This window comes from Pinus tabuliformis, chromosome 8 (genome assembly GCF_031772625.1).
Source record: "Pinus tabuliformis cultivar Carrire ecotype Pingquan chromosome 8, CPIR1, whole genome shotgun sequence".
Lineage (NCBI taxonomy): Eukaryota > Viridiplantae > Streptophyta > Pinopsida > Pinales > Pinaceae > Pinus > Pinus tabuliformis.
The window spans coordinates 835,589,944-835,612,784 of NC_142294.1; the positions used below are offsets into that span (position 1 = coordinate 835,589,944).

General features: G+C 39.0%; 1 protein-coding gene across 2 annotated transcripts in view; it reads left to right on the forward strand.

Moving 5' to 3' along the window:
• LOC149238178 (putative lysine-specific demethylase JMJ16) overlaps nt 1-22,841 on the forward strand; it is a 69,334-nt gene that overhangs the window by 44,887 nt on the left and 1,606 nt on the right. The window lies entirely within an intron of this gene.

The following is a 22,841-nucleotide window of genomic DNA, read 5'->3' on the forward strand; positions in this document are numbered from 1 at the left end:
GTTCATACTTCATTTAAAAAAAAATAAATAGAATCAGAGTTTACTATTTAGAAATTAGAATGTGATATGCTTGGTCTTGATTCTTGAATATTCAATGTTCATTGAGGAAGATTTGATGAATCTGGGAGAACTGGGAAGATGACTGCCACCTTCAATGCCACTTTTATAGCCCTAATCTTAAATCTGATGATACACAAGTACACAAGTAGAAATTTGTTTTACTTGAATTATAGGTGAGAAAGTCAAGAAGCTTGCATTTTATGATATTATAATCATACATTACTCGCAAAATAAAATTACCATAGAAGTTCCCATATCTTAAAAGATGACAAGATGGGCAACTACTTGAATTCGCACTTCATACACACTGCAAGCATTAGGAAAGAATTCTTCTTCTGTCCATTCTAAGATGTATTTTGATTTACGATCGAGCAATTACGGAGTTATAATTACAGACCACATTTATGAATTGCCCATCTCGAAGAATAGTCTGATAGAATGACACAAGTTTTCGAAGTGCATTTCTTTAAGGCTTAAATGTCTTTTAGTGATAGCACATTCAATCCATTATTGTCGCTTTAGGTGCTTGCTTGGTGAAGTAAGTGATTTTATGATTTCTTTCCCAAGGTTAACTTAGCAAAAGTACAATAATTAATTTAATTAAATATTGTGGACTATTACGCCAAAGTTCTAAAAATAAATAATTCAAGTGACTTGGATATAATTTCAATCGTTGATCTCAGGTGAGGCTTAGGATTTAATCCTAACTATTGATCATGTAGGAGATTCAGGTTAGGGATTTTGGCATAATGAAATTATAAAATAAGCTTAAGGGAGTGGTAAAGACGCACTATGTTGAGGAAGCGATTTTCTTGAGAGTGAGAGGCTCAATTTGGATAAGGAGAATAAGGAGAGATCACTGAGAAGATTTAGGGAAGAAATTCAAGGAAGTCGAGTTGGAAAAAGGAGAGGCTGAGTATAGTAACGAGGAGGCTAATTTTGGAGAGGTTGAATTACCCAAAGTTGCACAGGTGTGCAAGTCGTACAATTGGTTCCAGGAGGCTGTGAGGGTGAGGAGGTTGAGCAGCTCCAAAGGAAGCCAATAATTTCTTGGGGCTGATTTCTAGTTGACAGGTTGAATTTCAAGAGGCCGATTTCCTTGGGGGCCGAGTTTCAAGTTCTCATACTACTAAAAATTTGTGTATTTTCTCTAAGGGTCTAACCCAAAATTTTCCAAAGTTTAATAAACTGAAGGAAGATTGTTATTGGGTGATTTTCTACTGTTATATGTTTGATTTCACATGATATTTTCCATTGCAATTTAATTTTCCGAGTTAATATAATATGTTTGTTTTATAAACAGTTTCAGAATTTATTTGAGATAAATATTTTGGGCTTTTAATAAAATTATCGAAGTAAAATAAATCAGATCTGGTTTAAAAGAATTAACAGCTCAAAGCATAGTTTTAAAATTTGGATTTCAAACCAGAACAAGATTAAACCAGACTGCACATGATTTTATGAATCAGTCTTTAAAAAAATACATAAAATAATTAAATTTTTAATGAAAATTTTATTTTTAAGATTTCAAACCATGATTCCAAACCATTAGAGACAAAATAGGCAAAACTTGCTCATCTATATGCCATGTAAGGGTGCATATCAAAATGGTATTGAGTGCAATACATATCAACAAAATAGATAATCAATGAGGTTCTAAATGGTGCCTCTAGATTCCAAAAACAATGCTACAAGCTACTGAGCCATTGGCCTTCTACAAATCATTGATCAACGAGATCACTCATCACCACTACTAGACATGGGATCATCACCAGGAGAAACATAAACATCATCTAGTTTAGAGTCTAAGGACTTCTCAAACTCCCCTGCACCTTAGTGGTAGTAGTGGTAGCAAGATAACTAGGCCTAACAGCAGCACGCGTTGGTAAAGTTGCTTGACTAGTGCTTCCATGTGCCATGCTTGGTGGTTTTCTTTCTTCAGCTTCTGGTTCCACTACCAGATCTGGATTGGAGTCAACCCTCCCCAACTCTATGGCATCAATATGAAAATTAGGATCGAACCAAATTTGTTGTGTCTCCGACACCCATTCTGAAGTTGGATCAATATCCTCCAACACAATGGGATTTGTATCATGGCTTTTGTTCAACAACTAATTGCGCCCTAGTCCAAGGTTGTACTGCACAAAGACAAGATCATTTAACTCTTTTTGTTCCAAATGATTTCTCTTCTTCGTGTGAATTTGCTAAATAGAGCAATTGTGCTCACATCTAGAAGCACTACAAGTTTGGTTGAGGACTTTAATTGAAAACTTTTGCAATTGAGGACATTGGCTGCCAAATGATTCCCACCGATGTGCTGTAAAGACAGACTAAAGTTAGTTCATCTTTCAACAATTTAGATTGTACATTTGTCTAGAAAAGCAAGTATTTACAGAATGAATTTTAACAGTTCAACTTGTTAAAAATAAATTGGAATTGCTTAGCTCAGTTACCTAGTTGATCCACATCCCTTGCAACCTTTGATAGGTTTTTGCCAAAGGTACTTGAGGCCCTAGTGAAAGCATTGATCTGTCAATGTATTTCCATCCCAGTCTCATGTAGTCATATTTGAGCAACAAGTTCATGGAGCTAGTTGATGCCAGGGGGGCGCGATCCAACATTGGAAACAACCTTTCGATCATCCATCCAGTTGCCCCGCCATGTAATCCAACAATCGTGCATGGGGAGCAAGGGAAGCTACTCAAAGAGGCCCGAGGTAAATGCCGTGGTATAAAAAGATATATGAAAACTATGAAAAGCTAAGTTCGTTCAATTAATCGATTACCCTGAGTGGCTAGTAAACATAGTTCCCATATTGAATCCAATTTGCTATTATATATGTCATTATGCATTTCTGCCGTCATTACGTTTTTCCTTGAAAGCTCTCTAGCTACGTTACCTAAATGGCACGTGTTACCTGATGCTTCCTATCGCACCTATGGGGTGGGAGAGACACGAACCACCCCATTAGCCCTCACCCCAACAGCGAGACAACGAACTCCTCTTTTGTCCCCTCCATCTGCATATCTCTGGGTTAGGGGGAAATCATTCTGTAGGTGGCTTTCTGTCTTACAAATAATGCACCATAGTGCCTCTCTTGCGCAATACTTGGACTCTTTAGGGACCATGCACTCCAAGCACTAGTACAATCCATCTCTGACCTCCATAGTTTGATATTTTCCTATTTGAGTTCTATAATGATACCTTGTGCTCAAGAAATACCCAACTGCATGTATCAGATGATGGATTTGATTGTTCCATTTGTTGGTAGATTAAGAGTTCGGATTTTCCATAGTGACCATTGTTGAGTGTCTACATTTTGGATTCGAAATAGGATCCATCATTAGGACAAAAAAGCTTGGGGGGAAAGAATGCAAAGAGAACCATAAATGTATGAGAGAATTGAATGGATGAGGAGAGTTAGAATGAAAATATTTAATCAAAAAGTGCATATAGTTATGGGGTGAAACAATAATAATAAATAATGTATTATTATCAATACTAATGTTAGTAATAATCAAATAAAGCTATACTAATAATATTAGTATTTGTTTTCAAAGAAACAAATATGAGAGTTTCTATTAAAAAAAACTAGGATTTGGCCCAGAACCATTACATTACTTTTTGATTTAATTTTGACTAGCTTCTGGTTGTCCTTGGTGAAATATTTTTACCCTTCTTTACCACTTGAAACCAACCTGCATTTTCTGCTATGTCCGAGACTCTGATGTATCACCCATCAAAGAGTGAGCGTTGCTGTCTTCAATTTCTTGTCTACCTGATCTGCCTAAGAAGTTGGTTTTCTGGCTTTTCCCCTAGAAGATTTAGAGGGACATTTGGCTTTCACTGGATGGAGTATGTTCTGCTTTCACTGTAGCTGAATCTATAGGGTCCTATGTTAGTTTTTGTAGCATCAGATGTGTTCTAACCTTGAAATTTTGTGGAGAGGCTAGAATACATGAGATCTCCAAAATCCAAAAATCGTTTCTGGAAATTCCGCCTACAAATGACTTAATTAGATTATTAGTCAGTTTTTAAATATTTCCCAAGTCTAAACTCTAGAGAATATGACTAATAAATCAGAATTAATTAATTCAAGGTGTGAATGTTCTAAGAATTCACACGGATTGACTTCAAGTTAATCCTAGCCATCGATTAAGATCTAATGTTGGCGTTGAAGTCTTAACAGAGGATTATAAGAAGTCAATGCCAAATGGGGCTTGGAGAAGACACTTGAGCAATTTGATTTCCAGAGTTGCAGCGGTCAGTTGCCAGAGAGAGAGCTAGTGAGATCGAAGCAGTGAGAGGGGTAGAGACAATGACGCCGGAGGAAGTTTTCCAGATCCAGCCAGTGCATATGCAGAGAGGCAGAAGAGCCACAGTGAGGCTAACGCTAGGGCAACACAGTAGCCTCTAGAGGCAATTTCGAATTTGATGGGGAAAGCCGAGTTACAGTGCCTGAAGCTGGACAGAAGTTCTGGAGGCCAGGACAGACATTTTCCTAGACAGCGGCAGAACAAATTGCTCGAGGAGAAGTTGGTTCGAACTTGCGTGCAAATGAGACTGTTTTAGGGTGACGTAGTAGCAGCGTAGAGCCAGTTTGGACAACTCAATTTGAGTTGAGGTCAGAGCCCGAATTTGCTTGTGGAGTGCAGAAATTCCTCACTAGATTTTTCTTGCCAATTTTTCTCTGTAGGATTGCCAGTTTCGGCATCCAGTTGTACTAAGATTATTTCACTGCTGCATAATCATAAAACACTCGACTGCTGCACCGGTTTTTCCAAGTTGGGTTTTCCGTGGACATTGGTCCAAAAATAACTGTCATTTTATGTGTGTGCTAGTATTTCTTCCAGTGTTTATTTCTTCCGCAGTTTATTTGTGTAGGTTGCAGTGTGATTGATTCAGTATTTGCTGTAGCACACAATAAATAAATTGTTAAAAATTAATTTAACAATTAGGAGAATTATTTCCAGTTGCTGCAATAGGATTCAGGTTTTTGAATTTTCACATGGTATCAGAGCACAGATGATCAGCTGGAGAGCTTAGTAGCGAAGGAAGAGGGAGTTTCGTTGTTCATTGAGGGGCAACAGATCAAAACCCCAAAGGCAGCGCAATCACCTTGGCCAAGAGGTCGAATTTCTTGAGGAGAATCGATTTTTTTGAGAGAGGGACAAAAAATTTGATCTCTCTAGATCGAGGGATTCCAGAGGCAGAGGGAGCAGCTAGTATTTTTTCGCAAAGGAGATCTCTTGCTGGACGCATTGGTTTTGCAGCATTTTGCTAGAGCAGAACTAGCGACGAGTGGAAGAAGAGCACACATTGAGGGAAAATTTTCCTCAAGGAACGTTTAGTCTCAAGAAGTTCGATTTTCCTTACGGATCGTCAATCGTTGTGAGCAGAGTTTCTCACTCCAGAAGGGAGTGCGAATAGCTTAGTAGCAGTTGAGCAGAAGGGAAGAGGAGATTTTCAACATTGTTTGAGATGGCCACTGCTGGACTTCGAGATTAGGACAAGTTGGATGGTGCTTCCAACTATGTCATCTGGAAGGCAAGGATGTCCTTCCTTCTGGATGAATATGGCCTGAAGCCTTTCATAGATGCAGTGGTAGCTATCCCCATAGATGCAGATCAGCTAAAGGAGTACAGAAAGGAGATGGTGCGGGCGAAGAGGTTGATCCTTGATGGTGTTCGGGATCACATTGTTTCACACATAGCTAGCAAAGGGACTGTTAGAGAAATGTGGGAGACTCTCACCACGTTGTACCAGGGCACTTCCGAGCAGTGGAAGATGTACTTAGAAGAGAAGCTGAGATGCACCAGGATGCAGAAGGGGGAAGGCATAGACCCCTTCCTCACTAGTATTCATGAGATCCAGGACCAACTTGCAGCTGTTGGGGTAGCACCTCAACCCACGAAGCTAGTGTGATTTGCACTCAACAGTGTCTCAAAGGAGGGGCAAGTATTTGTCCAACGTATCTTGGGCAGAGACACCTTGCCAAGGTGGGATAGGATGTGTGCCAATTTGCAACAGGAGGAGTTGAGACGAGCTCTAGTAAAGTGCTCCATCAGTGGTTGCAGTAACGGATCGAAGTAGGTGAAAGAGGAGGAGAATGTGGTCCCTGCATCGAAGGGTCCCATTCAAGAATAAGGGGAGCAATGAAAGAAGAAGAAGGCCCTATCGAAGGTCAAGTGCTTCAGATGTGGTGAGCTTGGTCACTACAGAACCCAGTGTCCTCTCGGGAAGAAGGACAAGGAGGAGAAGCAGGGCCAATATGCAGCATCAACAGAGATCGATAGGCTGTGCTAGAGGTTGGAGGAAGACTTCATCATGTGTGTTGACATACCTCCAAGAGTGAAGTGGGGTGACTTGGTGTTGTAGCCCCAGAGTGCTACAAATGGGCAGGATCCTTAAGGAGGTCCACCTCTTGGATTGATACCTTCCTACGGGGGCCCACAGTATTCGGTAGCAGGATGGATCAATGGCAGTAGGTGCAGCCAGATGCTTGAGTGATAGATGCGAGTCTAGTAGCAGTAAGATGCTGGGGGCGTAGTGCAGAGTTGGCAACAGTGCAGAGTCAGCAACAACGCAGATTCCTCAGTGACAACGCAGATACTAGCAGCAGCTAGAGACTCGGGAGACAGATGCATCATACTGATCACAGTTGATTTAGTATTTAGGATGCTTCTTAGTTGCAGTTGTTGCAGTTACAACAACAATAGATGAGAGGAAGTTGTAGTGCAGACGTAGTGTTGGCAGCAGTTCAACAGAGTCGACAGCAACACAGATGCAACACATATCAGAGTTACGCTGTAGTTGGTGGGAAGTAGAGCCAAAGATCAACAGCGTGGTAAGAGATGATGCAGAGACATGGTGTTGACACAGGATGTGCAGTAGAGCACTAGAACACATTCCTCGCTAAGAGGGAGTGTTAGTTTTTGTAGCATCAAATGTGTTCTAGCCTTGAAATTTTGTGGAGAGGCTAGAATACATGAGATCTCCAAAACCCAGAAATTGTTTTTGGAAATTCCGCCTAGAAATGACTTAATTAGATTATTAGTCAGTTTTTAAATATTTCCTAAGTCTAAACTTAGAGAATATGACTAATTAATCAGAATTAATTAAGTCAAGGTGTGAATATTCTAGAAACTCACATGGATCGACTTCAAGTTAATCCTAGCCATCGATTAAGATCTAATCTTGGTCGTTGAAGTCTCAACAGAGGATTATAAGAAGTCGATGTGACTTGGAGAAGACACTGGAGCAGTTCGATTGCATGAGCAGCTCGATTTCTAGAGTAGCAACAGTCAGTTGTCGGGGAGAGAGCTAGTGAGATCGAAGCAGTGAGGGGCAAAAATAGTGAAGCCGGAGGAATATTTCCAGATCCAGTGAGTGCATTTGCAGAGAGGTAGAAGAGCCACTGTGAGGCTGATGTTGGGGCAGTGCAATAGCCTCTAGAGGCAATTTTGAATCTTTGGGAAAGCCAATTTTCAGTGCTAGAAGTTGGACAGAAGTTGCAGAGGCCCGGGGAGACATTTTCCCAGATAGCGACAGACCAGACGGCTTGAGGAAAAGTTGGTTCGAATCAAGTGCAGAAGGGACTACGCTAGGGTGATGCAGTATCTGCGCAGAGCCAGTTTGGACGACTCAATTTGAGTTGAGGTCGGAGCTTGGATTTGCCTGTGGAGTGAGGAAATTCCTCACTAGATTTTTCTTGCCAGTTTTTCTCTGTAGGATTGCTAGTTTCGGCATCTAGTTGTACTCATATTATTTCACTGTTGCATAGTAATAAAACCCTCGGCTGCTACACCGATTTTCCCAAGTTGGGTTTTTCCGGGGACATTGGTCCAAAAATAATTGTCATTTTATGTGTGTGTGTGCTAGTATTTCTTCCGACATTTATTTCTTCTGCAATTTATTTGTGTAGGTTGCAATGTGATTGATTCAGTATTTGTTGTAGCATACAGTTAATAAATTGTTAAAAATTAATTTAACAATTAGGAGAATTATTTCCAGTTGCTGCAATAGGATTCGGGTTTCTGAATTTTCACATCCTAAAACACTTATTCCTGACTGGTTTTTGTTCCTTTGATGAATCATCTTTGATAATAACTTCTTCATGTTCTTCCTTTTCTTTTTTCTTTCCTTGAATCCCTTCTTTGTATTCTACATAAATGTTCAGTCGAAGCTCCTTACCACCATTTGGGCCTCCGATTGTTTTTTTGAATTCTGTTATTCTGCAAAGATTTGGGCAATTTTTTATTACCTGCCTTGTTTGATAACATGCTCAACATCAAATTGAACCATTTTCATAGTTGATGTTCTGTACCCACACATAGTCTGGAGTTGTCAGATTAATCTCAGCAAAAAAACCCTTATTAAATCCATCTCAACACATATTCCAACATAAAGTGATTTTATAAAAAAATTCAAACTCTTGGCTACGACAATAAAACTTCCCCAATGCATTACTAGTGGAAGATAACATTGGGAGGTTCCAAAGATGCAAGGGAAGGTTTGGGAGCCTTACCCAAATAGTGTTGAGAAACCAATAGGCTAGCAAATTAGGGGTGATTTCTTTTACTTGATAATTGCTTGTGAATATTCGTTGGCTTCTTATTTCTTTTATTATGTTCTCTTCATCAAACAATTACCAAAACATAAAACATGAAGATCACTAAAAGACAAGAACACAAAGATGTAGGCTCCAAGCCAAGGCAAAACCCCACAAGGGGGAAAACCCAACCAACTTGTCTTCTTATAGAATCAGATCAAAGTGAGAAATCTCATACCCAAAAACCAAGACCAAGAGCTCCCACAAGGCCTAAGTCAGCCCTCCTTCTATCCTTCCTCAAGCGAGTCAAATCCAACAAAGTCAAAGTTTGTCAACGGCCTTCAAAACTGATCAAACTCTCAATTGTCGATCCCTGTATCAGATCTGAAATTTTTGGCCTCTGCAACGGTTTGAAATTTCGCACGTAGCGGACCCTTAAGGCAAAAATCACAAGGTTCTCTCCTTTGATCTTCGCTCTCGCTCCTTTGACTTTTATTTGTTTTTCTTCTCTCTTTTGCACAGAAATCAAAGTTGTGAATTGGTGCTACAATGAGGTCAAATTTCTCTCTATATATATACATCCAAGAGGTCGAATTGGTGCCTTTATGGACCAACTTGGTCTTGTGGGTGACAAATTGACTCCTTAGACTCAAATAAAAAAAAATTTCCTTTTTCTTCCAAAAGTCCAAATTGGACTTGACTTAAGTACAATAGATTGACTCATGACATTTTCTTCACTCAATAAACTCTAGAAGCATGAAGAACATGCTTAACTAATGAAATAATAATAATAATAATTTCTCTTTCTTTCTTTTTTTTTGTTTTTTACATGAAATACATATTGATACAAGTACAATGATAATTATGAAGACCGAACCTAGTTACATTTTTCAACAAATAGGAGATGTGGAGATTGATGCCATAACCGGATCAAAGGTGGGAGACCATGGCTGCATGAAAAGGCCAACACTTCCTCAAACAGGGGCCTCGATTCACAAATATTTTGCTTATCCCCAATATTATAAAAAAACCACAACAAAAAAACCTCGAGCCAAGGGGAAAATGTTCAAATTGTCAATCAAAAGAGGTTTCCACGTATCAAAAGTACTTTTCTGGAGATCAGTCAATCGCGGCCAAAACCCATTAAATTTGCAGGCCAAACCTTGATTTGAAAATAAATTTTCACCACTGAAAGCATCCTCTTTCAAAGAAACATTAAGGGCCTAAGCTTCTTGAACAACCTGAAGAAAATATCCAGATTTCAGAATGGCAATGTACGAAACTGAGGCTTGAGTTGCCATTCCTCCAATAGAAACAAATTTCTTCTCTAAATCACTGGAACTCAACATTTATCAATGAGTTGCAGAAACCCCAACTGTCACTTATCTCTCCAATAATATTAGTATTAATAAGCTCTAGATATTAATATTATTAATAAATCTAAGGAATAATATATTATCAAATACTTAAATTAGTAGATTATTAATAAGTCTATAATAATAATATTAGTTTTAAAAGAGTTACTATAGAATATTAATAAAACTATAGTATTAATACTAGTATTAGTGTTAATATTATTATGGTTGAGTTGATTTGATAAACTATTAATAAATTAAATTATTATTCTTATTAAATTAATAGGTTGATATATTAATATTATTGATAAAGTAATAATTGAAGGAGGATAATAAACAAACCTAGGTCACTACCAAAAATTGCCTAAATACTACGAAAACCCTGGAACCCAAGGCCATACCCAAAAGTCTAGAGGAAAGTGCTAAGATAGGGCATGTTATAACCTAGTGGTTATGAAGGCTAAAGTAATACCATTGTAAATTCTTAATGAAGGTTGTTGAAGTGATGGATATTAAATGATAGAATGTGTGTAACTTATTAATAGGGTAGGGTTGAGCAATTTTTCGAAGAGTGGAATTAAATGGGAAAATAAGGGTGGTGGGGTGGGAAAGGGATGTGGAAAGGATAAAAGGAGGAAGCTCATGTTAGAAGGAGTGAGGGAGGGAAAGGAGGACCATGAAGTAGAAGGGAAAGTTTAAAGAGGGAAGAGAAGAGGAGACAAGTACACAATTCTAACTATTCCTAAACAATGTTCTACCAAGTTTCATGGATGGGGGTATGCGGGAATGAGGAGATACACACAGGGCCATGTGCAAGCACCCACAAATTTTAGGGAAATTTAAGGGGGATAGGCGAATGTCAGGGTGTGTGCATATATATATATATATATATATATATATATATATATATATATATATATATTATAAGCATGATTCAGATTCAATAATGAAATATATTGATTTATACATCATAAATGATTCAATGAAATATAAATAGTAAAATATTGTATACATTGATTTAGATTCATGATTCATTATTCTAGGATCCGATTAATACGAGGAAAATAGTAGATGAGACTCAAATAGTAAATTGAAATTACTCAAACTCAAAAATAGTAAAAAGTGACAAGTAAAATACTTGGTTTGATTAACATGTCAATTCTATATTTTGTTGATAGGTACAATTTTACTCGTTTCATGATAGAGGATTTCAATAGTCAATGCCACCAACATCGAGGTTCATAGAGGGCTTGGTGTTCTTGATTGGATGCTACTTCCACTTCACACATGATATAATCTAATGGAAACGTTGCAATATCCCAAATCCTTAAATCCTAAAAATTGTTAATTCTGCTAGATTTTGAGTGGGATCTAAAATTCTACTTTCTCCATATGAAATCTAATGAGGTCAAAACCACTCTCAAACATCTTGAGTTAATTGACGGTAATGTTGAAAATTTAAGTAAAAAGAATATCACTTTTATTTTAAGAATTGAAAACTACTATTAATTACATAGTATTAATAGGGCCCTAGGGTTGAATATTAGGCTTCTTCACCTATAAATTATTGTTTTCATGCAAAATTCAGGGGAGATGCTCACAAGCACCCCTTTTGGGGAAACTTTTCCTCCTATGTCTTCTTGAGTTTCCTTGAAAGGGGGATGTAGGGAAGTGTTTTCAGAGGCACCCCCCCATATAAAGTGCGGGGGAAATGTGGGGCACGCACACCTCACCTTGGGGGATGTGTCCCTATGGAACACAATTTCAGAGTAGATTGACAAGGGGAAACAAATTTACTTTTAGTTGGGCCATGGAAGATAAAGGACTTGAGGTTAGTTTCATGAGAAGCGAGGTAGCTGTTAGGCGAAAAGGGCCTAATCCTAGTGTGTGGTGAGTTATAGGAAGTAGGGAGAATAATGTATATTTGTTGAGAGGACTGCTAGTGAAAGCCCTACTACATAACAATGATAGCTAGAGTGAGATTTGGCATGTGAGGATGGGAAATAATCATTGGTTTTCTGGAGTTCAGTGTAGAGAGCATAATGGTGTGTGTAAGGAATGTGTGCTTAGCAAGCAACCCAAGCTAATGTTACCTAGTAGTGAGAGTAGGTCTAAAGGTGTGTTGGATTTGGTGCATTCTAACATCTATGGTCCTATGTGAGTGGAGTCTATCTCGGGGAGCAATTATTTCGTGACATTCATAAATGACTATTCCAAGACACGAATTTGCTTCTTGAAGACCAAGGATGAGGTCTTTGGTCAGTTTCAAGAGTTCAAAGCTTTGGTGGAGAACCAGACCGAGAAGAAGATCAAGGTCTTGAAATCAAACAATGGAGAGTATACCTCCAATGAGTTTAAGGATTTTTGTAGGGAAGCAGGAATTAAGAAAGAAGTCACATTGCCCTACAATCTACAGGAGAATGGAGTGGCAAAGAGGAAGAACAGGAGTATAGTTGTAGCAACTACGACCATGATCCATGATTAAGATCTAGCTTTGTTCTCGTGGGTAGAGGAATGTAATATGGCAGTATATTTGCAGAATAGGATTCCTCACAAGGTAGTGGAGGACATGACTCTTGAGGAGGATTTTATAGGAGTGAGACTAGAGGTGAGTCATCTTCGTATATTTAGTAGTCTAGTGCATGTCCACATTCCTTTAGAGAAGAGGACTAAACTAGAGTCCTCATCAAAGAAGGGCATTTTTGTTGTATATCATGAGACTTCAAATGCCTATAGGGTCTACATTCTAGGCCAAAGGAAGATATTTGTTGGGGGGGGGGTTAGATTTGAGGAGGTAGGACCTTTAGGTGGTTGCATGGGATAGATCCAACAACAATAATGGATTGGGAGCTAGAGGTTTGGAAGGTTGAGTAGGGACTAGTAGCACCAGCAACAGGGGTACAACCTTTAGATTAGGAGGAACGACCTGTTGCTTTGAGCTCTACTAGGAGAACGTCGAGATGGGTTGAGTAGACCTTGAGGGATGCAAAAGAGCATGTGGAGGATCTCAACGGGACCTTTAAGGAGAGTAGACCACTGATCAGATTTTCCAGTTATTTGGCCTTGATGAGCAATATCAGTGAGTTGAGCCTTCTACTTTTGAGGAGGCAACAAGTTTGAAGGGATGACATGGTGGAGGAGTACAATTCCACCATGAGGAACGATGTGTGGGAGATAGTGTCGAGGCTTGAAGGGAAGTCAGTGGTCACTCTTCTTCATGGATCTATAAGATCAAGCATGCAACAGATGGCAATGTCAAGAAGTATAAAGCAAGGTTTGTGGCAAGAGGGTTCTCCCACAAGGAGGGAGTAGACTACGAGGAGACATTTGCACCTGTCACCAGATATGCATCTATCAGGGCAGCCATATCTATTGCTTCAGAGATGGGGTGGAACATACATTAGATGGATGTGAAGATTGTCTTCCTCAATGGGGTAATTGAAGAAGAGGCGTATATTGAGTAGCCTCAAGGATTTTGAGTTGCATGAGAGGAGGTTCCATGTATGCAAATTGAAGAAGGCCTTATATGGACTTGAGCAGGCACCGCATGCATGGTGCTCCAAGATTGATGGTTACCTACTTGGATTGGGCTTCGCTAAGAGTGAGGTATACTCCAACGTGTATTATGTACTTGTTGACGGTGAGCCACTCATCTTGGTATTATATGTTGACAATCTCTTTCTGACGAGGTCAAAGAAGCTCATAGGGACGGGAAAGGAGGACTTTACCTCAATGTTCGAGATGAAGGACACTGGATTGATGCACTACTTTTTGGAATTGGAGGTGTGCTAGCAGCCAACAGAGATCTTCATAGTGCAAGGCAAGTATGCGGTTGAGATTCTGAGGAGATTCAAGATGGAGAATTGCAAGTTGATGTCTATACCTATGATCCACAACTTGAAGAAGCTAGGTGCTTTCGAAGGTGAGTTTGTGGATCTCACTTTATACAAAGAGTTGATTGGGTCCTTGATGTATTTGGTCAACACTAAGCCATATGTTTGCGTTGCTGTGAACACACTCAACCAATTCATGATGTAGTTGAGAAGGGTTCATTGGATGGAAATGAAGCATGTGTTGAGGTACCTTCGAGGTACAGTGGACTAGGGACTAAGATATGTTCGAGTTGGTGGAGTGCAGTTATAGGGCTACATAGATTCAGACTGGGTAGGTAGTGTAGTAGACAAGACGAGTACTTTAGGTTGTTTCAACTTTGGATCAACTATGATCTTGTGGTATAGCAGGAAGCAACACTTAGTGGCACTTAGCTCAACAAAGGCATAGTACATGGTAGTGAGTCTAGCGAGTTGTGAGGCCATATGGCTTTGCAAGATGCTCACAGGATTATTTGGTCTTGAGATGGGGCCAACCGTGATTCACTATGACAATCAGAGTTGTATTAAGCTCTCTGAAAATCTAGTGTTCCATGATAGGTCCAAGCATATAGAGATCAGATACCCCACTTCATCAGAGATAGGGTCCAGAGAGGTGTTGTGAGATTGCAATACATTTCCACGAAAGAGCAGGTAGAAGATATTCTCACCAAGCCTATAGTAAAGGGGAAGTTTGCATTTTACAGAGACAAGTTGGGGTTGGTAGAGAATCCCTTGCTAGGAAGGACTATTGAAGATTTTGTAGCTTTGGAAGGTCTTCTACATAGGTTTGGTGTCTTTGCATGTAGAAAATGTTTGATTGCCTCTTTAGGTGCTTGCTTGGTGGAGTAAGTGATAGTATGATTTCTTTCCTATGTTTAACTCGGTGAAGCATGACTCGTATTAGACCCGCGAGTATTCACGGGTCTTGGCGAGTTCTATACCGAGCCAAGTCACTTGCATAAAACTCGTGTTTAAGACCCAGACTCGGCGGGTATCTTATAGAACCTGTCTACCCGTATAAGACCCGTAGGTATTCTAAGACCTGTATCGAACCACTATAGAATCTGTCGAGCCTCAAAAGACACAGTTTGTTCCATTTTTTGATCTTTTTTTTTCCTTTTTGTAAATGAGGTGGAGGGAAAGGGAAATTGGAGGGAAGAAAATGCTTTATAAGAACCTCTCTCCCTTCCATTTGTCATTTAAGTGTTTGGCTAATTTGTATGAGTGTTGAGTGACTCCATTACACAGTGAAAGAGCTCTTGAAGGAGGCTAAAGGTGGCTTCATCAGATCAAACCCAACTTCAGGTAGGCTTCATGAACCTTGTTTGAATGTTTTCCATGTAATTTTTTTGTATTCAATTTAGTTTTTTCTTTTTTGAAATTTTTTTTTTTATATTTGCAATTTTTTTATGTTTGGGCTTGTGGCTGGGAAACTCAGCCACAAGGCCAAAAAAAATTTGCAAATTAAAAAACCAAAATATATATATAAAAAACGTCGAGATGGGTTGAGTAGACCTTGAGGGATGCAAAAGAGCATGTGGAGGATCTCAGCGGGACCTTTAAGGAGAGTAGACCACTAATCAGATTTTCCAGTTATTTGGCCTTGATGAGCAAAGACATTTGCACCTGTCACCAGATATGCATCTATCAGGGCAGCCATATCTATTGCTTCAGAGATGGGGTGGAACATACATTAGATGGATGTGAAGATTGTCTTCCTCAATGGGGTAATTGAGGAAGAGGTGTATATTGAGTAGCCTCAAGGATTTTGAGTTGCATGAGAGGAGGTTCCATGTATGCAAATTGAAGAAGTCCTTATATGGACTTGAGCAGGCACCACATGCATGGTGCTCCAAGATTGATGGTTACCTACTTGGATTGGGCTTCGCTAAGAGTGAGGTATACTCCAACGTGTATTATGTACTTGTTGACGGTGAGCCACTCATCTTGGTATTATATGTTGACGATCTCTATCTGACGAGGTCAAAGAAGCTCATAGGGACGGGAAAGGAGGACTTTACCTCAATGTTCGAGATGAAGGACACTGGATTGATGCACTACTTTTTGGAATTGGAGGTGTGCTAGCAGCCAACAGAGATCTTCATAGTGCAAGGCAAGTATGCGGTTGAGATTCTGAGGAGATTCAAGATGGAGAATTGCAAGTTGATGTCTATACCTATGATCCACAACTTGAAGAAGCTAGGTGCTTTCAAAGGTGAGTTTGTGGATCTCACTTTATACAAAGAGTTGATTGGGTCCTTGATGTATTTGGTCAACACTAAGCCATATGTTTGCGTTGCTGTGAACACACTCAACCAATTCATGATGTAGTTGAGAAGGGTTCATTGGATGGAAATGAAGCATGTGTTGAGGTACCTTCGAGGTACAGTGGACTAGGGACTAAGATATGTTCGAGTTGGTGGAGTGCAGTTATAGGGCTACATAGATTCAAACTGGGTAGGTAGTGTAGTGGACAAGACGAGTACTTTAGGTTGTTTCAACTTTGGATCAACTATGATCTTGTGGTATAGCAGGAAGCAACACTTAGTGGCACTTAGCTCAACAAAGGCATAGTACATGGTAGTGAGTCTAGCGAGTTGTGAGGCCATATGGCTTTGCAAGATGCTCACAGGATTATTTGGTCTTGAGATGGGGCCAACTATGATTCACTGTGACAACCAGAGTTGTATTAAGCTCTCTGAAAATCTAGTGTTCCATGATAGGTCCAAGCATATAGAGATCAGATACCACTTCATCAGAGATACGGTCCAGAGAGGTGTTGTGAGATTGCAATACATTTCCACGAAAGAGCAGGTAGAAGATATTCTCACCAAGCCTCTAGTAAAGGGGAAGTTTGCATTTTACAGAGACAAGTTGGGGTTGGTAGAGAATCCCTTGCTAGGAAGGACTATTGAAGATTTTGTAGCTTTGGAAGGTCTTCTACATAGGTTTGGTGTCTTTGCATGTAGAAAATGTTTGATTGCCTCTTTAGGTGCTTGCTTGGTGGAGTAAGTGATAGTATGATTTCTTTCCTATGTTTAACTCGGTGAAGCATGACTCGTATTAGACCCGCGAGTATTCACGGGTCTTGGCGAGTTCTATACCGAGCCAAGTCACTTGCATAAAACTCGTGTTTAAGACCCAGACTCGGTGGGTATCTTATAGAACCTGTCTACCCGTATAAGACCCGTAGGTATTCTAAGACCCGTATCGAACCCCTATAGAATCTGTCGAGCCTCAAAAGACACAGTTTGTTCCATTTTTTGATCTTTTTTTTTCCTTTTTGTAAATGAGGTGGAGGGAAAGGGAAATTGGAGGGAAGAAAATGCTTTATAAGCACCTCTCTCCCTTCCATTTGTCATTTAAGTGTTTGGCTAATTTGTATGAGTGTTGAGTGACTCCATTACACAGTGAAGGAGCTCTTGAAGGAGGCTAAAGGTGGCTTTATCAGATCAAACCCAACTTCAGGTAGGCTTCATGAACCTTGTTTGAATGTTTTCCATGTAATTTTTTTGTATTCAATTTAGTTTTTTCTTTTTTGAATTTTTTTTTTTATATTTGCAATTTTTTTATGTTTGGGCTTGTGGCTGGGAAACTCAGCCACAAGGCCAAAAAAAATTTGCAAATTAATAAACCAAATATATATATATATATATATATATATATATATTCTAGATTCTGTCACCATGCCACCAAAGGGTTCTAGAAAGTCTTGTGATCTGCCATGGGCACATGGTCAACGAATCATTGTCGGTAATGACCACCATGTCAAGTGCAATTATTGCAATGCCACAATGCATTATTGGGAATGGTGTGGGATGTTGTCAAAATTGCCCTAATGAAGTCACTACTGAAATGGTAGCTGCTTTGGAATCCATTAAAGAAGAAAGTTCTAAGAGGGCAAAAAGGAAGGATGAGATTATTGGGATAATTAGATCTTCATCTCAAAGTGAAACACAGATTCAAAGTCCAGGTATGGGTAACTCCTCTTCAAGTGTTGTGGCAAACAAGAGTATAACCTCTTCTTTCTTTAGTCCTCGTACAACTCTAGGATCTCAACCAACCTTGGATAGTTTTAATGAAAAGAAGAGGAAGGAGGCAGATATGAAAGTGAGGAGGTTTTGGTACCATAACAGTTTTTCATTCAACTATGCAAAGTTTTATTTTTATCAGCCCATGGTGGATGTCATTGCAAGTGTTAGCCCTGGATACAAAGCCCCATCTTATAATGCACTTACAGGGAAAGAGCTAGATGAGGAGCTTGAGTGTGTCAAGGAACAATTGGAAAGCATTAAAAGCTCATGGAAATTTACAGGATGTACAATTATGTTTGATCGGTGAACAGATGAGAGGGGTAGAACAATAATAAATTTTGTTGTAGCTTGCCCTAAAGGAACCATGTTCCTAAAATCCATTGATGCATCTGCAAATGTAAAAGATGCACATTTGATTTTTCATTGTTGGATGATGTGGTGGAGGAAGTTGGAGTTACAAATGTTGTCCAAGTAATCACGGACAATGCAGCAAATTATGTGGCAACTGGAAGGTTGCTTTGTGCCAAATATCCACCATTTTTTGGACTTTGTGCGCTGCCCATTGCATAGACTTGATGCTAAAGGACATTGGGAAGTTGGAGTGAGTGCAAGATGTTGTGCAAGAATGCAAGCAAATTACCAAGTATATTTATAATCATGCTTGGGTGTTGAACCTTATGAGGGAATTCACGTAGGGTGAGCTTAGTCACCCAACTGTCACACAGCTTGCTACAAAATTTCTTTCCCTCCAAAGCCTTTTGTGTGAGTACCAAGTTTTGAGAAGAATGTTTTGTAGCAAGCAATGGGTATTTTGGAAAGACAGCACAAAACCAGAAGCATTGTTTGTGAAAGCATTTGTCTTTGGTGATAGTTTGTGGGACAAAGTCATTGAGATTGGCAGCTTCACTGAGCCCCTTGTGAAAGTCTTGAGATTGATGGATGGAGAGAAACCTGCAATGGGATATATTTATGAGGGCATGGAAAGGGCCAAAGAGGCCATCAAGACTTTCTATAAGGGAAATGAATCTAAATATCTCTCTATATGTCAAATTATTGATTCCAGGTGGGACAAGCAACTACATTCACCATTGCATGCAATAGGAGCATATCTCAATCCGAGCTTATTCTATAATGAAGGGTCTAGCATTCAAAGAGATCTCGAGGTGATGAGAGGTGTCATGATATTCATTGAGAAGATGTTCCCGGATCAAGATATTCAAGACAAAATCAACATACAACGAGATATGTACAAGGAAGCATTTGGTATGTTTGGATTCAGCTCAAGCCAACGTCTCAAGGACAAGAAAATGCCTTGTAAGTGCAAATTGTTAGAACTTAGCTTGTAATTTTGCTAGTTCTCTTTTATATGTTTGGCATTGCAAACTGATAATCTTTGTTGTTATTTTTTTACAGCTCATTGGTGGATAGATTGTGGCACTGGGGCACAACAATTACAAGAATTCGCCATCAGAGTTCTGAGTCAACCCTGCAGTGCTTCTTCTTGTGAGCACAATTGGCTAGTGTTTGAGCACATCCACAACAAAAAGAGAAACAAGTTGGAGCATGAGAGGTTGGAAAAGTTGGTTTTCATACTACAACCTTCGAATGCTCGCAAAACAAGTGCAACCAAGGATACAGATCCAATTTTATTGGATGCTATTGATTTAGAGTCTGATTGAGTTGTGGAGGAGTCCCCTGATTTGAGTTGGCTTGATGAAGAGATTGAGGATTTCTCTAGTTTGCCATCTCAAATGGAGACTCCAAATACACCTGCCTTACAGTTATTTCAGCCTTCCGATGTTAGCACTTGTTCCACGAAGGCTTATTGTAGGCACACTCGTCCATGAGTGATGAGAATCAAGATTGTTATGAACTTATGAGACAATCATTTATCATTTATGACATATGTATTTGAATTTTGAACTCGCTGACATTTTATATTTTAATTATGGAATCATGAGTCATTTTCTTATTTAGTATCTAAATGTTTTTCTTACAAAAATCGAATATATTATGTTGTACTTTTATAGATATGGGATGATGTTATGAATTATTGCATATGTTGTGATTTTTATAACTTACAAGGATTGGAATTGTCATTAGTTTCTTTTTTGTGCTTAAAATTTACCATATTTTAGCATTTTTTTGTATTTTGACGAGTCTTATACGAGTCGACGAGTCAATGTCGTGATGAGTCTTATATGAGTATGAGTCTTGCAACATTGGTTTAACTTAGGAAAAGTACAATAATTAATCGAATTAATCATTGTGGACTGTTAGACCAAAGTTCTAAAGATAAATAATAAAATTATTTAAATGACTTACATATAGTCTCAACAGTTGATTTTAAGTGAGGCTTAGGATTTAATCCTAGTCATTGATCACTTAGGAGATTGGGATTAGGGATTTTGGCTTAATGAAATTACAAAATAAGCCTAAGGGTTCAGGGTGGTGAATAAATATACACAATTGTGGAGGAAGCAATTTTCTCTATAGTGAGAGGCTCAACTACACTGAAGAGAGGTGAAAAGAAGTGCAGCAGGGAATTTCGGGAGAAATTCGGAGGCCGAGTTCAGGAAAGAGGGACACCAAGTTGCTGAAGAAGAGTTCCAAAATGTGGAGGCAGAGTTCGATTTCTCTAGTACGGAGGGGCCGTTTGAGATAGGGCGAAGGGGAGGCCGATTTGCTGGTGAAAAGTTAATTTTCTAGGGCAGATTTGCTTCAGGAGATTCGAATTCCAGAGGCCAAATTCTTTGGGGCCGATTTTCCTAGTGGGCCGAGTTTCTAGGTGCTTAGTGACTATTTTTTCTATGTATTCTCTGTGGGTCTAACCCAGAATTTTCCCGAGAAATTTATTGAAGGAAGATTGCATTGGGTGTAAATTTGTATTCGTGGTGTGATTGATCTCTGATGCACATTTTAAGTTAATATACCAGTGTATTTATTTTTTGGCAAGTTCAGAAATATTTGAGATAAATATATTCTGGGGTTTTAAATAAATTTTTGAAGTAAACCCGTTCCTGAGAGCTGGGAAACCCATTCCGGTGGTTCCCACGCTCCTTGGAACTTTGGAGCTGCACAGGAATGTTCCATTTTCTGTGGGAACGGTAAAAGAAACTTTGGACGGTTTCCGGAACTGGTCAGACTTAAATTTGCAACGCTCCAGCGTTCCCATGTGAACCCATGTGGAAATTGGAATTGGCAGCGGTCTTTTAGCTATGACAACTAGTTTCGAACCAAACATGTTGAAATTTGGTACCGGAGGACAGGTGGTTCCCTTAGGCTTTGATCTTTGGCCTAGGGAAAAGTGTCCAAAAGAATTTAATTTTTCTCCTAAAGTAACTTTATAATTTTTATAAAGTTAAATCTAATTTAAAAGTGACTTTAAGTGATAAAGTTACTAAGTCTAATTTTAAAGTGACTTTTATAAAGTCAATGAAAAATTAGAAAGGAAAAGTGACTTTGGAAATAAATGACTAAGTGGGTCTTTATTAAAGTGGGGTGAATTAAAAAATAGAAAGTGAGATTTAAATGAGCATTTAATCTCAGCCATTGGATTTAGGGATCACCCAAAAGTCACTTAGGGTTGGGTTAAGGGAGGAAAAGGAGGAAAAGATCATTCATTCTTTCATGAGCAGATTGAGAGAAGGAGAGCAAGAGAGCAAGGGAGATTTCTGGACAGCTGAAAGCGGAGTTTCAGCAAAGCGGAGTTTCAGCAGCCGAAAGCGGTGTATCAGCAACAGCGGCGGTGTATCAGCAACAGCTGCGGTGTAACAGCAACAGTAGCGGTGTATCAGCAACGCTGAGTTTCAGCAAGGCTGAGATAAGTTGTAAAAGTCTGTTTGTTGATTTTTTTGCTGAACATTTCTCCTACTGTAAAAAGGCATTTTCCAGAAATAAAGAAGAGCTCTCAAACTGGTTTTCCCCAAGAGTTGTAGGGGGTTTTTCCAGGGTCACATTGACCAAAAATCTCAGTATTTAAATGTGTTTTAATGGCTGTTTATTACTGCTGATTTTTATTTCTGCAATTTCCAGCATTCTGTAAAATTTCCAGAATTTGTGTTTTCAGCAAATTTATTTTTTTCAGCTTGTTAAATGTATGGTTATGGGAAAGGGCATTTAACTATATGGGAGAAATAAGGAGAAACTGAAAACCGGGGTGGGAAATGAGAAATTTCTACAAAACATTCCAGTATGGTTTCGGTGGAAACTGCTAGCGTGATATGAAAATTGGCTACTTGAATTCATTAATTTAGTAATTTTCACTTTGAATTCACCCACAAAATTGCAGAATTTAGTAATTGAATTCACCCATGAAATTGTATAGTGGATTAAGAACAATATGGTAAGTCAAAAATACTGTAAACCCCAAAGAAAAGGACCTGGGCAGAGAAAGACGCACTTGCTGTTACACATTATATGATCATAGAGGGAAATACGCACTTGTTATTAATAGACGATGCACTATTCGTCTTTCCACCAGTTTCTGTGGATATGAATGGGTGGGAATGATTTTGGCGCCAAAAAAGCCCTTCAGTTTTTCCATAAATGCTGGTTGCTACACCTCTTTTCACTGAGAGCTTTAGTTGTTGTTTGGCGTTGAGAGCGGAGAGCTAAGTGTGTTGAGAGCGGAGAGCTGAGTGTGTTGAGAGAGCTAAGTGTGTTGAGAGTTGGAGCGCTGCCCTTCAGCGATAAACTACTTGTTTCATTTTCACAAGTTCAGGTAAAAAAACAAATCAAGCATATTTTATTTTTGTTTTTGTTTTTGTATATATTCGAGTTGTTTGGGAATGCAGCGTTTAAAAATTTAGGCGGAGAGCTCATGGCTTAAACATTTACATGTACGATCCAACATTTTACTCAAATATGTTCATGGATACAACGCAATGATTAATTCAAAAGAAAATAATAAGACATGGCTTCAAACTTAAAATTGGTATCTACACTACACTAGTAAAAAAGTGCCTTT